Source organism: Ctenocephalides felis, unplaced genomic scaffold (assembly GCF_003426905.1).
Source record: "Ctenocephalides felis isolate EL2017-DRISC unplaced genomic scaffold, ASM342690v1 CF-g0.4_SCAFFOLD_01492, whole genome shotgun sequence".
NCBI classification, from domain to species: domain Eukaryota; kingdom Metazoa; phylum Arthropoda; class Insecta; order Siphonaptera; family Pulicidae; genus Ctenocephalides; species Ctenocephalides felis.
In genome coordinates, this window is record NW_020537646.1 from 19,173,933 (window position 1) to 19,192,105 (window position 18,173).

Consider the following 18,173-nt stretch of genomic DNA (forward strand, 5'->3'; position numbering starts at 1 on the left):
TCTCTCTCCGGCCTCGTTCGCTGCGTCCCGCTCGCTCCCACGTGCAGACCGACGCTCTCCCGCCGGTACGACAGGTCGTCGCGCGCCTCACTCTGGTGACTTTGAAATTAAGTTGTTACTTCAGTCGGTTTTTATACGTCATACAGTTTGTATACGAGAATCTGTTCGAAATGAGTAAACATTTGGTGATGATAATAAATAGTAAGTTTTATTGTGATTGATAATTTTATTATTAAATGACTTGTGATCGTTACATTTTTGTGAATTAGTGTTCCTCTGTTGTGTCTGGTTATATGCGATTTGTTCCGGTGAGTACGCTTAACTCTTTGTTTGTTATCAGCACTAACGAAAGTTTTAGTTTAATATAAAAAATGTATAAATAAGGTGGAGTCATGCTCCAATTATTCGTGTATTTATTGTGCAAATGTATGTAGAAATTTGAGAATTTAGTAATTGTGTACAAAATTTAGAATATCATAATAGATATTTATGATATTTGTATCGATGTTCTTTTGATTGAAGAAGAAAGATTGTATGCCATGAGACATTCTGTTTAAGCCGGACATTATAAGTAATCATTGCTTCAGGTTTATTAAATGCTTGAATTCAAATCACCAAAATAAATCACAACACGTGGTTAATAAAGTAGTAGTTTTCAAAACTATATATATAGATATATATATATATAGATATATATTTACACATTCACACACATTCCTTGGTGATCAAAATATTACATTATCGAAAATGTACTGATAAAGAAATATATTAGTAATGGCAAAAGAGGCCATTAAGAGCCATCTTTCATAGATAAAACAGTCCATTTATAATGCAAATTTGCAGATTTAATAGATTCTAATTTGGTTAATGATTATGTAACTATATGTTTATGTTTACACCGTAAGCATGTGCATTTCACATTTCTAAATACATGAAATTGAGTTAAACTATTTTAAAAATGAAGGTGCATATGTGTAAATATACATATATACATATCGCCTTCACATATATGTATGTAAATATATATATATATATATATATATATATATATATATATATATATCGCCTGTCTGCACAGTAACCACATGGCATTTTGACAGTATTTAGTACAATTTTGTATGAGAAGCGCTACATAACATAGCCTTGCCATAACATTGGTCTATTTCAAGACAGAATCAGCACTTTACTATATAAGAGCCAATCTTTTCAGAGCAATAATATCAATAAAAAATTGTAGTAATTCATTAAATTTTCAATATTTCTAAACTATTCCACATATTATATTTTGTTATCTTCAGTGGAAATGGCCCGAAGACCTAATCACTTAAAATAAATTATAGCTTTAGATAATGGAGAAGATTCTTACTTGACATTGTAATTCATCACAATGACTTATAGAAAACTGTTGTATTTTTTCTGATTGTCATAAATAAATAAATAAAAAAAAATCTTCAGTGGGCTACAATTTGGAAATAGATTATAAAATAACTATATTGTGTGACAACGAATAAGTTAAAAATAAATAAAACTAATATGTACAGAAGTAAGATTGTGTAAAGACATATATGTAAACTGGAATGTTCCTAATTAACTAATTATAATATTAATTTACAATAACACTAGTACGCTATTACTTATCGATTTAAATTCAAAAGTTACAATAACAATTAATTTTTAAAAATTTAAATTGACAAGAAATAATGTAATTATTGTAAATTATCATTGTTATTATCATAGTAATTAGTAATATTTCAATTCACATTCAAGTTTTTGCACAATTCTACTTTTTTACATATTAGTTTTATTTATTTTTTTCTGCCACATTGACACATAGTTTAATTATTTTGTTTTTTTTTTATTGTAGTTCACTGAAGATGAAATAAGATAATATTGGAAATGTGTGGAAATAATATTTTATAAATGAATACAACTTTTATTTGATGCCATTGCACTTAATATTTTGGAATATATATATATATATATATATATATATCGTATAATATATATATATATTTTTGAATGTCTTGAATTTGATGTTGATATATATGTTTAATTTGAGTTTAATAATCGGGCGTAACATCAATAAAAATAGTATGAGTTTTTTTTAAAAATTTATTTATTTAAAATCCATACGTTTCGGCTAGCATCTTAGCCATCATTCAGTGGTAATCAAGTTAAAATTTTGTATCCTATATCCTAATAATTTGTATCCTTCATATGCTATATTAGGATACAAAATTTTAACTTGATTACCACTGAATGATGGCTAAGATGCTAGCCGAAAAGTATGGATTTTAAATAAATAAATTTAAAAAAAAACTCATACTATTTTTATGATGGTACGCACCCGATTATTAACTCAAATTAAAACATATATATATATATATATATATATATATAATATATATATATATTATAATATAATATGACACACCTGCATTTACTGCAGGTTTTAAAATAGTTGAACTCAATTTCATGCATTTAGAAATGTGAAATGCACATGCTTTCGGTGTAAACATACTACTCACGTAATGATTAACCAAATTAGAATCTATTTTTATAAAAATTTATTTTGCCTCTTATTTACAAATTAGCCATTTACATGGTTATATAATTTAAATTCTAAACTTAACTTAAAAGTTGTATATCTTTCTATAATGTTCAATTTAACTAAATTCTTCTCTCTGTGAACATCATACAATAAATGATCTGTTCTCTGGAAATCAGGAACATGATAAAATTGTGTTCTAATCCAAAGACCCTGCATCCACTCACGTAGGCACATATTTTATTTCATAATTTTTATTTCGAATTTAAACAGGTGTTCAAAAAAACATTCATGGTTACATGTTATTCTATTCATTAATAAAATCATGGTCTTTTTTTAACAAAATCATTAATAGCTTATATATTTATTTTACAAGCTTCATATTATCTTCCTTTAAATATGGATGATATTTGCCAGTACTTTTTATTCCATCTGTTCAATGCACTATTTTTCATGATTTTTTTAATATCTTTATTTAAAATTTCAATATCTTTAATTCAGTTCAAACTAGCACCTTTGGCTAGTTCATCTGTTTGTTTTTTATTTCCTATTCCTACTATGCCTGAATGATGTCTTACCAACCATACTTTTATATTTTTTCCATTTTTTATACTTTCTAAATCATGTAAAATAATAATAATGGCTAATACTGCCCTAACTTAGGGCCCTTGAGGCAGGTCCGTGATCTGAGTTCAACCCCAATTCGATTCAGGGAAGAATAGTGTGATAAATTTCCCCTTGCCATTTCACACCGCAGTGCCATAATCTATTTCAACCTGCAAATTTATATTGTGGATAGACATTTAGATCTATGATTCGAGTATATTATCTTTTTCGAATTATGTAATATTTTGGTCTCCAAGGAATGCGTGAAACCGATACAAAATATTTTGATTGTGAATATCTTCTTCGAAAATTTCTGCCGAGAAAACTAAAATCGATCGTAACCTACATATTTTGTTTCAATCAAACCACTGGTTTCTTTATAAGCAATTGAAACCTGTTCCATGCAGGCTTGCATTCCAATCACCGCATGTGACTTATTACATGTGTCAATGAATAACGTCTTGTAGTACTATATTCAAGAATATTTTACGATATTTTTGATATAGTAATATCTTTAACACGTGGTCATATTTAAAATAAAATGAGCAATTCAATAAACAAGCAGTTTTTGATCATTTGTTTTGAATCATTTTAATTACTAAATGTCTAAAACCATTCGGTTAGGGGGCATCACGTGAGGTTTATAGGGGGAGGGGAGGTTTGACAATAAATCACGAAATATCACGTGGGAGAGGGTATTGTAAGATACCACGTGTATTTTTTTATCATATTTATTAAATACGGAAGATAAATTTTTCTACTTCATCACAAAATATAATATCAACTAAGGAATTACAGCAGGAACAACATTTTCCAAATTTTGTTACCCTCTTCTGACTCACTTTAAAAATGAATAACGAAATCCACGCCTGGTTAAAGTATCTATAGAACCTCTTGGTCTTATTGAATATCAAAAATAGTCTTTTAACACTACGGGGCGGCACCGATTTCAAAACAATCTACTGTACCGGCTGTAAACTTGATTTCATTGTGTATGTTATGCAATTTGTTTGATAAAAATTTGTGGTCATTGAAGGACATACATTTATAATATTAATTTATTTTTGATCATTTTATAAAGAATGGTGACGTTCAAAACAATTTCCAAAATGCATAGCTGGTTGATTTTGACATGCTTTACAATAAAATGTTGTTTGTTGCCTTCCTCCTGGTGATTTCTGTCAGAACAGACAATACAATCCCTTTTGCCTTCTCTCGCATTTAAAATATGCCACTGATTAGTGAGTATATTTGTTCATTTTTTTGCTGCCGTAATGGTTTGTTTTTTCTATTATATTGTCTAATAATTCATATGTAAAATATAAAGTAAAATAATCTATTTTACTAACGGGGTGTTTGTTGATGATGTATGTCAAACTAATGTGTTTTCGCTCTTCATTTAATTTGTCGAACTTCTTTTTGTTGGTTGGATAATATCATCATCACATTCATCACTATCTTCGGTGCAAATACATTCATACTTGTCTGTATGAATGTCTATTTGAAACTCATCTTCACTACTGCTTAATTCACAAAATTTACCAGTCGTTTTGTCATATTTAAAAGCGCTCTGTCGATTCAAATATTAAAAAAACGACTATATAGCAAAGAAAAAGGCTAAAAATACTACTAAAATAACTTAAAATTATTTTCAAAATACAACACTGTTTATCACTGCTATATGTGATTTACTCATCTTTTCGATGCAAACTGAGTCATTGTTTATAAAATAACCTGTGCCTCACAGAGTATGTTTGTCCACTCAGGTGGACAGCCGTCCCCAAAGAGTTAATTTATATTTAAATAAATAAATATTTCTATTATTTAGTTGTCCATATTGCGTATGCAAAATTCCTTAATAGTTTGTTCATGGTTTCTTATCCGATAATTTTGCAAACGGCGCAACGTACAAAATCGAATTACAGACTTAACATTCTTAATTGATATAACTCATGTGAATTCCTTCGCCTTTGGTATGCCAACTCTCACTTCAGAATAAGTGATTTATAAATAAATTTGCGAAATAGATGTTATCTATGTAGTTTAATGGAAAATTGTATTAATAGAACTATTGGTTTAATTTAAAAATAATGTTTATATTTATTAACCATTAGAACTGGCCATGGTTTTGTGGTATGAACTTGGTCTAGCAACCATTGGTTTTGTGTTTGATTATGGATTAGAAATGTGATATTAAGACAAAATAAACTTGGCATGGCATTGCTAGAAAACTATCAAGTCAAAAGAACTAACTATGTTAAAATATATCACAGCTAGAAAAATGCAAAGGTTGCCATCCTAATAACCACCATCTGTTAAATTAACACAATACTGAATGTCTTCAAATAATAATAGACATAGAGCAATACGAAAGTTAAAGATCAATATGAAAATATATAGTATTAATTCTTCATCCAAGGTTGAAACATGACTCAAATATGAGCAACATTTTATAGTCGATTACTTAGAATCATAATTAAGATCATTAGATAATCTTAATTGATTGTATGAGAATTTGGAAGTAATTGGGTATAATATCCCAGGTACTGTTTTCGACCCATATTAGATTACATTTAAAAGATAAACCTTTATCATTTTAAAAGCAGATTTTGATATTTAAGCATTCTTGGGCTGGGCTTGACTTTGTGGGAAACACGTGGATTAGTAACCACTGATTTTGGGTTTTGATACCCACTTTTGCCAGCTTGCTACCAAGCAGTAGTGACATCAGATTATAGATCACAAATATGACTTAAAGTGAAAATAGCCATTGGGATTGCTGCAAATTATATTTGTTATTAGAAAGAGTATGGTTCACCATTGGGTTGCCTTCTAAAAACCCTAGATTGAGGAATGTACATCCTTATAGAAGACATTTTTGATTGCTGTCTCTTTATAAATAAAAATAATCATTTTTAACAATATTTATTTAAATTTCGCGGAAACAAGCACTTATGATGTATATTACGCTTTGTATTTGAATTTTATATTAAGGATACATTTGAATGTTACACATTTGTTCATTTTAAACGTTATAATATGCATAATAATTCATTCAAATGAATTAATATTTTTCTATATATCATATCAAAAGTCGAAAAAGACAATGACTTTCATGAAATCTATCATATTGATTTATTGATCTTCAATAGATTTACCGTAACATACATTGAAGTTGATGGGTCATGTTTCACTATATAAGACAATAAAAATAATCAGATAAGATGTAGTCGAACTTCTCATATTACAAACAATAATTCTAATATTATTCTAATATTAATTTTTGATTTACTTTAGCAGACATTTAGGGCTGTGGCAATTTATATAAATATTACATTAAAATCCTGTCTGTATCTATTATAATATATATGATGATAACATAATACAATATGGAATGTTTTTATCCGCATTTGTATCGTTCTGAATGACTTATATAAAATTATTTAAATATTTTAAATTATCAGATATATAGCATTGTCGAAGTACTATTCCTATGATTATTAATTTCTACCATTTTGATTTCTAGAAGTCTATAAGTATAATACGTGTTAGAATGTGTTTCCTGCAGGTGAACGGACAGGTACGATTTGTGAAATGAACTTCTGAACGTTTTGATATTGGAATATATTATGGTCAAATAATAAATGTAAGGTTTATGACTTTATTTTGCACTATTACTTAATAAAAATCACAGAATAAAATTTCGTCATATTTTAAAAAAATATATTACTTCAATTATTATTATTATTAATGAAGAACTACTTGATTTTAATCTTGATTTTAATCTTAAAATTTATTTATCAATTTTGGCTTATTAAATTTAAATAAATATTTTAATAAAGAATATTAAAAATTTTTATAATTTCTCTGAGTGGGTCATTGTCAACATTTTTTGATCATTTATTTCTTTCTTCGTGTATTTTCATTTATTTTAATTATAATATTAACTCAATAATTTTTTATAACCATTTAGTGTATTTTATCAATTTTTAAGTGTTTTATTTTTATTTTAAACGTTATTTCATAGCAATTACCAGACAATATTTAATTTCTATTTGTTTTGTTTTAAATACAAATTATTATAAAATCATTTCCATATTCTTACCTGCGGTACCTGTACCTTAGTATGAGAATTTTACTTTAAAGTTTAGTGCAAGTTCAAAAATTATTTATATTTATTGAAGGACCATTAGAAATTATTTATATTTATTTATATAAAGCTCTTTCATATAAATCTCGCATAACATTAGAAATTATTTCATAATATTAGAGAACTTCAATTACCTACTTAAGAGCAATTACTTGCGTCATATTTACGCCGCGGTGAAAACTATATTCGTTGTCGTAGGTCGAAATTATGGTCTTTACTAAAAATAATAAGCTTATATTCTATATATAGTATTTAATGAATTTTCATCTTATACTTTGTGCTAATTAATAATTAAATAATTTTTAATAATTCTTAAAATAAATCTAGCTTTGAAACAAGTTATAACACAAGTAATTCAATAAAGTTTTATGAAATATTTTTATTAAAGTAAGAAATACAGTTTACACAAATACAATTTAATATTTTTCTAATTTATTACTTGTTTACATTGCTATTTACATTATATGTCCTTTCTTTATTGTTGAAATGGAAATGTGGTAAAATAGTATTCAACAAATTAAGAGTTACGGTATAAAATTTGTCAAAATAAGTCGAAATTACTTTAACGACCTAGCCAATTCGTCATCAAAAATATACAACAATACATAATAAAAAATAGTCCGGACGTCTCGACACTAAATAGTGTCATTATCAAACATAGTGTTCAACAAACCAAATCAGAAAAACACCAAATAAAAATATTGCTTAATTAAAGATGACAAAACATAAAAGATTTAAAAATCAAAACTTAAAATGTAAATTTTTAATAAAACATAATCATATATAATTTTTCGCTACGAAGGATTTATATTAAAAAATAAATTTACGATACATATGAAAACTTATCAGTAGCGACGCAATACTTGATGAAAAATATTTAAAATTAATATGTCAATAGTAATTTAAATCTACAGTTCCTATATAAATCGCTTTTAATCAATAACATATTTCTTTATTTTCTTACATTTCATTTCTTTGTACATATAAGCGAATTTTTTTATATATATCTTCAAAAAGAAAATATCCATATTTTTGAAACAATTTAATAAATTTCTGTTCCTTTAATATTTTTATCAATTCATATGACTTAGTTATACAAAATAATCATATGTTACTTATAAACATGTATCATAGAAGTTTTACATCTGACTCTGATTGTTATAATTAATAAAATAAAAAAAAAAAAAACATACATACAGAAGTTTTACATTTTATTACAAAATTAAATACATAAATGTATATAACTTTTCAAAATTTTATTATAAATTCATAGATGTTTTTCATGTTTAATTATGTGTTTCTAACCAATCGGTTTTAATAAAAATTATAAGAATGTAGATATTGTAGTAAATCGAACATTTCTGTTCTTCATCTACAAGATACAATAAATAGAAATTATAAATAGTTATATAATAATTTTGCATTTTTAATGAAAATCACACTGTGTATCATAGTAGCACTTCCAATTTTGCAACAATAATATTAAATGGTATTTAATTTTTTATTTAAGTGATTAACATTATACAACACGTCAAGATATTTGTATATTTGCTGTGTAAATATTTTGCATTCCAATAAGATTTTTTTCTTTGTTATAACTTATTTTTGTTAATCAAAATTTTAATGTCTTATTTACAAACATTCCAACAAGATGAGTTTACACATTCTTACTGCTTCTCCGAAATTTTGGATTATATTATTTAAATTTAACCGTAGCAAAATCATAGTAAAACTATTTTTTCATCTTTTATTAGAATATGAAACAGTTGATTTCATTCATCAAAGAAGTATCTTTATTTGTTATTTTAAGGAGGTAAAAAAAATACTAATAGTAATATAAATATTATTAATACGAAGAAAATGGCTGTGACAATGATAGATTCTTGATAGATTCCAAATTTTTGGTGCTGAATTTTAAAAGACAGAAAACAAATTTAAAACTAAATACTGGATCAAGTAAAAAATATAACTAAATTTCGGACAGGAATATTGCCTTTTAATAACGTTCTAATCTCTCATTCCTTGATGTTGACCTGAAATAGAATACTCGTATTTCCGTCCATCAAAAGCCCTCCATATCATATGTTTACCGAGCCGAGCAGGTGTCGCAGTACATCTTCTACACAGAGAACCTACAACCTTGCACAGTCCCTTCTTCGTAGAAGAGGTAGACAGGTATTCCGCGGTCGCATATCAGACATACTGAGCTCGTCATGAGAACGAAACAGGGTCATGAACCTCTATTGCCCAAAAACTGAAAGACAACAAGTCAAAAGGCGACGAACCGTTGCTTTCTCACATGTTTAATACGCGTTGTTCCCGTTTTTATGGCAGAATTTGCAGGGTGAAAAAACAAAATGCGACGGAGGTGCGTGGGTGTCGGTAAAGGATCAGATTTTTCGGTTTGATATGGTTATTTTGCAAATAAACTTGCGTCTCAGAGAATCGTAAATAAGTGAAATAAATAATTGTGTACAGTTTGTTTTCAAATTCAATTTTAACAAACGTCATAAAAGCTACTCATTTTCTCAAACTTTGATGAATTTTTAAAATTAAATTACTTGTCGTAAGGCTGTAATATTTCAGCAAGTTCTATAAGACCATGATATATGGCTATAGAAAATGGCTATTTTTTTTCAACAATTAATTATAAAAAACGGCTCGGTAGATTTTTACCTTAAACTAATCAGTATCATTCCCAACTAATATCTTTCGAACAGTTTTTGATTTTTCAAAATCTATTCGGTAGTATGAACTTAAATGTGGACGAAAAGTTTAACACTTTTGTCTAAATTTGGCGATCTGCTTGGCAGATGGTTGCACAAAAGTGACAAACGACAGTCCTCAATAAGATACATCAAAATCTTTTCAATTTCTGAAACCGGTTCAGGCATTTTTGAGCAAACGTCGATGAAAGGCCTAATTTTGACATATATCAGAAAAACGATACTAATTTTAGCTAGGTTTGAATATATTTTAAAATTGAACGTCTTCTCGTAGGGCCGTAATATTTTAGTATGATCTATAAGATTATGGTATTTTTTACTTTTCTGCGATTTACAAAGAAACAGTTTTGCTGATCGTCACGCAAAATTTTTAAACGCTAGTACTTATTGAGATACATCGAATGACTTTTAAAATTTTGAAATCGGTCCAGCCGTTTTTGACAAAACTTTGATTTACGGCAAAAAATCTGTTCACATGCACACAAACACTTTCTCCAAATTTGGTCTCAATCGATTCAGAATGGCTTTAAACGTGAAGAAAACATAAAATTAGCAAATCGGATTTTTTGACTTCTCATTCGGAAAGTTAATAAAAATTGAATAATCATTATCAACAATTGGGTTTAAATAGTTTCAATTAATTATTATAAATACTATCTAATATTAGTGTTCACCGTGTACTAAATAAGTGCAAAATTTCATTAAAGTTGCTCAAAATAACCCTTTACAACCTAATTTTCATATATCCATATATTCACAAGGGTATTGACACCGAATTCGGTTTCCGTGCCCTGAATCCATAAATATCAGCCAGAAATGCTTATACGATATTCATAAGGTGTATTTGGGTTAGAATTATATATAATATCCCTTGAAACGTAATCTATGATTTAACCGTTCAAATATATTTCCTTGTAATCGGTTATTAGATAAACACCTAATTAGATTTAAATCAATAGCAAAATGTTGATCGTAAAACAAGATATAAGGTACTACTAAAACTATCTGAAGATGCATTGCGTATTAAAATCTTAAATTTTTTTTGACAATTTTTATCCAGTGGTATTATGTTCAGTTCAGTGATCAATTTCATAAATAAGAATATTGGTTCTCATTTGCCTCACCGAGATATGTTTTCTGGTTTTAGTCGTAATTTTTCAAAAGCCCTATACTATTAATATATATAAAAACTAGTATTTATTTCTGATATTTTATAAAATTTTACTAGTTTATTATCTTTCTTATTATTGATGGCTACACCACAAATTTCTCATAAACATTTATAACGTGCTAGCATGCATTAAGTCTTGTAGGAATTATAAGATTTGTTTCTCACATGCAATTTTGATTGATCTATCATGCACAATAAAAATTTACACATGCTACAAGAACCAGGAAGAGTTTATTTCAAGCATTTCAAGAAATTAATCGAAGCATGGCATTCAAGGAGGAAACGAATTTTTTATTTTTGCTGTATAATGTAAAATACAGGTATAAAATAATAAATAAATAGAAATAAAATAATTAAATGCTATATCATTCAAATCTTCCATTTAATGCATCTGTGATAGTCAGTAGTGATATCAATTATTTCACTTGATCACATAGATCAAAATGTTTCCAAGTAAAAATATACTTTTTGGCATTGGTGCAATAAGTTGAAATATATTATCACTTTTTTCTTTCTAATATAAAAAATATCAAATCAATGGGACTACCATTACCATCTCAACATAGTAGAGAATAGTGCAATAAATGAAGAGCAAAAAAGGTTGCAACCTCTTAATTTTTTTTACTGTGCTCTGATTTGCTTGAAATTTTGGAATTAGGTTCATCTTACCCTCAAGTTCAAAAGTGAAAACAATTTGAACCGAGATTATTTAAAAAAAAAATTACACATCTGAGAAAGGGTGTCAGGGGGGTGGTGGCGGAGACCAAATTGTTTTCACTTTCGAACTTGAGGGTAACATGCACCTAATACCAAAGATTAAAGAAAATTGGAACACAGTAAAAATATTCAGACACAAAACGCTCCATTGACTGGAGCAAAAGTATCTTCACAACAACTTGAAGAACTCCTAGTATTGAATTCTGAATTAGATAAAAAATATCATGAACCAATACATAACTTAGAGAGATCAAAATTTAAAAAAAGGACTTCGGAAATATTTTAATAAATTTTATGTGCAACATGAGATTTAAATCTTGTCCCTGAAAAACGTTGTTTTCAATTTTACAAATTGAAATTCAAATTCTACACGACGTCCCAAAAGTGCATTACTTAATATTTTATTCAAGTTCGTATAAAAGTTCAATGAGCCTAAATTAACATTTGTTTGCAGAACTTTTCTGGTTATATATTCAAAGACAAATATGTCAAGAGAGTAGGCGAAAATATTCAAATGCTTTTCAATGGAATGCAAACAAATATGGTATTGTGCGAATAATTTACTGTGCTTTTGCAATCCTTATTTAATATATTTTATCTTATACTAATACTGATATAATTAAGGTATTAGTTTAAAAAAAAATACTAAGAGCGCACAAATTTTATTTCTGTTATTATAAATTTATAACAATTGAAATGATATTTGCAGATAGAACGTTACTGATGTTCTTTGGACTTTTTTATGTAAAGATTCCACAGACATTTATTTAAAAAAAATTGATGCATTTATAAAATGCTGCCGGAAACTTTGAGAATAAATTTAACAACCGATTAATTATGTATACATTAAAATTCATTAATAATAATTATTTGCATATACTTGACAATAGTTTGCTATATTATTATTCCATGACGGTTTGTTTACAAATAGTTAATATATTGTCACCTTAGTGTTGTACATTTTATCTGATATTATTGAACAGATTTCTTATAATCTTTTAATAAATATAATGTTGATGTTGTTGCATTTTGCGTGGCATTAATTACATTTCACATATTGTTTATATGACCAAATAGTTTATAAAACCGTAATCTTATTAATAATAACATATTTTTGCACCGTGAATATTACTCATGACTTTCAACATTAAATATTTTGATTATTGTGTGAATTAATCAGTAATTTCCGATGTTATTAAAGAACATAGTTAATTTATACACAGACAAATATTGGAATTCTTTCATCTTGAAGATAAACAATGTTGTAAAACTGATTTATCGCCATTAATAATAAAAAATTCTTTGATTCGTCAGACGAAATATTTTACATAGTTCTACACGTGCTTGAGATAAAAACAGTCGATGGCTTGGAAATATTGCCAATATTTTTAAACATTTGTAATGGCCAATTTAAGTATTAACTAGATCTGATATATATTTTAAATCAAATATCTTATAATAAAGCCCATTCGTGGATCAAGTGGTAGGAGCTTTGGCCTTCCAAAAACAAAACAAGGTTCTCTCTTGATTTTCTTCTTTGGACAACTAATAGTATTGATGCCAGTTTTGAATTGAAAATATAGATCTAAATAGGTATCCAAGTGAAATAGTAATGAAAATTATATACTTCATAAAACAAATAAGTATAATTCGATATCAGTCTTGATATTTCTATATTTTGAAATTGCTAAATGGATTCTTTTCTTGATCAGGTTTAGGCTCTTCTCGATAGGGATATTGGTTCATTTATTAAGACAATTAATTCTTGTTATTATCTTCTATGATAAATATAGCAAATTATATAAGATTGATAGTGACAATAATGATTGAAGATTATAGGAAATTGATTACATCCAAAGATCTATCGAGAGAAAAGTGGCAAATATGTTAGAATTGATTAGAGCTAGCAAATTTATAGATGATATTGAGATAAAAACATAGTATTTGAGATCAGAGATAGTTATTCAAAGACTACTCAACGGATTAAAGCCAATTATTTATTTCTGATATATTATTTACAATCACATGATACATAACATTTCTGATTATTCTAAATTATAATAACGTGGTAATTGATAGAACTGAGAAATGAGCAATTGAGTAACGACTACAATTATTGATACATATTTCTATGACCTTCCTATGGATCTAAATTATCTTCCTAACGATTTTAATAATTTAAAAAAGCTATTATATATTTTTTTTACTTCGCGTGAAAATGACCTTTTCATGTTGAACTTCTTTTCACGCTGCGATATCGACAGAATCAAATTGAATTAGTTCATTAATGCATGAGAACAAGTAAAAATACTCTTTGTCGATAAAGCTTTTTGGGGTATTAACATTTTATATACCACACCCTTCGAGGATTATTTTGCGAAGTTATATCCTTCGATATTTAGATTATCGAAAAAAGGCGAGAAAGCCTAAATAATGTTTAAAGTGAATTAAAGAGGATGGAACACCATGCTGAGATATACATATATATATATATATTTATATATATATAGATTAAGATTTAACCATACATACACTCCGTTTCACCTGGATTCTCCGGGATCAATATCGATCCCAATTGCTATTGCTTGGGAGGAGCGACTAGGGCGGATGCTGAGTACGTCATTATGGAGTGCAAAAAATGGGAAAAGGGTAGACTAGTTCTTATGGAGGGAGATAGTAAGCAAAAAATTTTTTCTCCCAATCAATTTTATAATATTATTGACAAAGAAAAGGATTATGGTGCACTTTAGAATTAGATTCAAGCAAATAAAATGAAAGTGTAAAGTGTAAAATTATAAAATGTATGATGACTAATGTACGTGTATACAAAGTCAACAAATAAACAACAAAAAAAAACAAAATATTTTAGTCAAATTGTGAGAATCCAAAAGTGCACAGAGTCACATCTCCATTACGATTCTATGGGTGATTTCAAGAAACTTTGGCCAGTGAATTTTACAGTAAAGTAATTTCTTCATATATTTAAAGAATAACTTACAAGGATCTTTACATGATTTGTTAACCCGCCTGAGAATATGATGAAAGTTGGCATTTTTATAAAGTTGATAATCAAAATGAACCATTTCAGAAAAAATATGAAATATTAAAGGCCTATACCAAAACGAAACAATAACCAAAAATGATTAATTTTAATATATGTCCATGCATATGTACATATATCGCATTGCTTTACTTATATATTACCTTACAATTAGTAAACTTTCTACATATGCATTTATTTAACGAAATCGCATGTTTCAACCATATAAAACAATTTGAAGTTTTCAAATAACATCCAATCACGATTTAATAATAACGTACCAAATGAAAAAATAATTAATTTTTTATTGCTTTATTAAAATCTTTATAATCCTTAGTAAGAAAAATAACGTGAATTATCCATTAAAATCACGGTTCAGTCATATGTTCATTAATATTAATTGTGAGCATAAATTAAATTTTGCACTTCTCTTTAACAGCGGGTGTTTTGTTTGTATTATTGTTTTTTTTATATTTTTAACAGTTAGTAAAACAACAGTACGTTTAAATTAACGTTAATGATTTCATATGAAGATAATTATTACATGCGTTGTTACAGCATATCGCATGTGCTTCATAAATTTAAATTCTTTAACGAGATTTATTATTCTGTTTAATCGTGCATTAGTCTTTATTTGTATTATGTAAAACAGATTGGAAAACTTGTCTGACCGGCTCGATTAGAAATATTTTATTAATTAATTCATGATTGGAATTTTAGAACTTTTTGTGTGATCTTTCATTATGTTTTTGATCAGTTGTTTGTTATTGGACAGCAATCCAAACTTTTTTTAGTTGTAAAATATTTTATTTTATTCATTATGTATACAGATGCTATAGTTTTTGCAAATATGTATATCTATCTCATTTAACTAATAGTATTATAATAAAATAATTACTAATATAAAATTAAACTTAATAATTAGGAATCACAACTAAGAGTTCTATGAGCTGTTGTGCTAATACATTTACTACTTAGTACTGCGAGAATTTTTGAAAAAGCATTCCAATGATTGTTTTTTTTTCATTTGTGATGATTTTTTAATAGATGGTAATAATAAAAAATATGCATTACATAAGTGGAAATATTTAAAAGCCGCTTTGATAAAAAATTGGAAATTGTCTTGGTTTTTTCCTGACATTTTCAGCTACTACAGTTTTCTATAAGTTAATTAATTTTATGGTAGGATTTTTTTTTGAAATAAATGCGAATGCCTTAGATGCATTAATATATTGCTGCTTATAATAAAGTAATCTATTATTCAACTACAATTGATTCATCCAAGTTCACCCACCATATTGGATATCGATTCCAAATTAGAAAGCTTTCTATCTTATGAAGTTTCAAAAGCCATTTATAACGGCGAGAAAAATTTATGAACACTTCTAATAAGTAGCTGGCATAAATCTTGATACAGAATAACCATAAAGTCAGAGGTAATTCCTAAAATCTAGGATACCATGACGAAACTCTTAAAAGTTAGTTACTTTATTGCTTCCTACAAGTAACATCGCGTGCGAAAGCCAGATTTCGTATTCGTATTTGCTCATACCCATATATTTTCACACACATAGACACACACAACAGATATATATACGAGGTCTGTTCAAAAAGTACCTGGAATTTTCGTTTTTTCAAAAAAATATTTATTTATTCGTCTACATTAATGTGGTCCCCTTCAAAGTAGTCCCCCCCAGATATAATACACTTATGCCAGCGTTTTTTCCAATTTTCGAAGCACCCTTGATATTCACTTTTTGATATGTTCTTGAGCACTCTCAGCGATTTTCTTCAATCGAGGAAAACCGCCGTCCTTTCATGGGTCTCTTCAACTTTGGGAATAGGAAAAAGTCACACGGAGCCATATCTGGTGAATTTCTGCACTTTGCAACACTTTATTTCATTTTTTACGCAAAATTTAATACAAATTCTTTGACTTTTCAATTCTTCCATTGTAAAAATCGCCGAGCTCAGAAAAACACGTCGAACCTTAGCGACTACCACAGACAAAGTAAACAGTGAATATAGCTGAAAATTTCATCATACTTTAGGGGCATGTATACCAACACAATAAAAAAAAAATTTGACAATCAGACACTCCAGACCCGCGAAATTTAATTATTAGTAATTCCGGGTACTTTTTGAACACACCTCGTATATATATATATATATATATATATATATATATATATATATATATATATATATAGACCCGACAGACGTCCTGTATCTACGTCTAAAATTCAAAAGTTCCAAATTTTTCAATATTCTATTTACCATTTAGTTAAAAATGATAATTATTGTTTTGTAAATTACTATTTATACCGAAATGAGTATATATAAATATAAATGATGTTAAATAAAGAACAGCTTTAAATAAGACGATGAGTCTCAAGTCCCACACATAACTTTTTAATATTTACTATATTTTAAAAAATTTCCTCAACAAACTTCAAAAAGATTCATCAGAATTCGAATAACCGTGTAGGAGGAGTGTCTTCATAAATACTCTATAATCAATTCTTTTGCTATATTCTATTTACAAAAATATATAAAATCTATTTTCTGTATTCGGATAAAGATGAGACGGTCTTTATTAAGGGACAAGGCTTGTAATACAGATATGAAAAATAATTGAAACAAAACCGGAGCAAAATTTTAATCAGTAATAAATTGAACATTAGTGATTTTTTTCAAATATTATTCTTCATAGATTAATATCATTTTACATAAATTTGCCAGGGTTTTTGTAAGTTTTGTTATTTTATTTTTGAAGAAATATCAGGACAGCGGTGCTCATGCATATATGCAGAAGCAATAAAACCGCCTAGGAAAATTGATAGATCAAATTTATAAAAGCAAAATTAAATAAAACTTTAAGACCTAATAAGTAAAAATCTATTTTATCTATTTTTCAAATCTACATCTGTATTTTTTAATACAGTACTTTTATAAAGTCGTTTCTTATTGTCGATTCTATATGAGTCAGTTGCTTAATAAGTGTGTGCAATTAAAGACGGCAATAAACAGGGTCAACGGTATGTCTTAAATGTTAAATACGAATTAACCAGCCCAGTTGACAAATCACATGTGCAGAGTCACTCATATCAGATTTTGTACGATAATTGTTCGACAATTAACTTTGGGTCAGGGCTGGATGTAAAATTGTACTGGATAGTAAATGAAATTGCTTTGGAAATATGAGGGTCATAGTA

General features: G+C 27.5%; 1 protein-coding gene across 1 annotated transcript in view; it reads left to right on the forward strand.

Annotated features, from left to right (window-relative positions):
- The first annotated feature begins 141 nt into the window (after positions 1-141).
- Positions 142-18,173, forward strand: part of LOC113370552 — a 368,301-nt gene continuing 350,269 nt past the window's right edge. Inside the window, exon 1 of the mRNA XM_026611235.1 lies at positions 142-308. The gene's annotated coding sequence lies outside the window, so the exon portion shown is untranslated. The remainder of the gene's footprint in view (positions 309-18,173) is intronic.